Here is a 1,290-nt window from a genome sequence, read left to right on the forward strand (position 1 = left end):
AAGAGATTCAACTTCTCTAATTTCAACAGTATGTCAAAGCTAAGTGAAATGGCAAGGTCATTAAACGTGGCTAAATTAAATGACGAGTTAATTAAACGCAAATCGGTTAAATAAACCATTTTGAAATTATTAATAACAGCTGCACAAATCTACCTCAGGCACTCATAACTAATTGATGGTCTGATCAAGCAGGCTCCAACTCAACTAAGAGAAGAACATGTCAGGCTAGTATGACGAATGAGGCATAAATTGTTAGCTAATTAACTGATAATTAATTAGTAAATGATAATCTCATAGTACAGAACAATCAGGCACTACTTTAACACTAGAATTCTACCAGGCTCAGAAAGCTGGGAATCGCCTTTGCAAATGGCTGCCACAGTCTCCCACAAGCTTTTCGATTCGACACAACACAGTTCAGCCAATCTCACAAATAAATGTTCTCGCTCCTACTGGATGTCAAATACAATAGTTAGGCACAATTTAAATGATTGTTTATGCTAATAACAAATTTTAATCGCGAACTAAGAGCACAAAAAGCTGCAGCGTTCTCGAGCCGCAGAGCACGTTCAGTTTGAATGAAGGGCGGCGTCGGTTCTGTTTCCAACTCGCGGAAAAATCCTCGAGGTTGGCGAGAAGTTTCTGTTTCCTGTTCCTTCGCGTTAATATTTATTTTATAAACGCGACAGTGCCTGTAAGGCAATGGTAACGACTATCATGCAATGGCAATGCGTGTAATGCAATGGTAACGACTGTGATGTAATGGCAACGCCTGTGATGCAATGACAGTGCCTGTAATCATGAAATGCAATGGTAACGCTGGAGTTGTAGTGTCGATGATTGTTGTGTGGTGGTTCTATGAGGACGCCAGTATTATTGTGTCATGGCTGATTTTACAAGGAAAATACAACACTGAAATAATAACGAGGTAATTGTCGTAGCTACTACGGCACTTCAACTAATTTTATAGCGTGCAAATTAAAACAAATGTGCCCATGCAAGAACCCTGGTGTTGTTTAAGCGCCTGATTTTTCGTTTGTTTCCGTCTGCAGTTGTTTCTTCGTTGTTTTTGACGTTGTTAGCCCGACTGGAAAAAGTTCCATCCTCATTGCCGTGTGGGGGCTGGGCACCCGACCACATTTAAAATATTTGGACTCCTTATCGGGGGATTTTAGGGCCAGGGTAACCAGGGTTATACCAATGGGAACCAGATTGAAATTAACTAGGGCGGTTTGATGTAATTAGTCGGTTAATGAAACCAAATCAAGGATTGACAATATTTTATTTCAA

The sequence above is a fragment of the Hyalella azteca genome, unplaced genomic scaffold, assembly GCF_000764305.2.
Source record: "Hyalella azteca isolate HAZT.00-mixed unplaced genomic scaffold, Hazt_2.0.2 contig17170, whole genome shotgun sequence".
NCBI classification, from domain to species: domain Eukaryota; kingdom Metazoa; phylum Arthropoda; class Malacostraca; order Amphipoda; family Hyalellidae; genus Hyalella; species Hyalella azteca.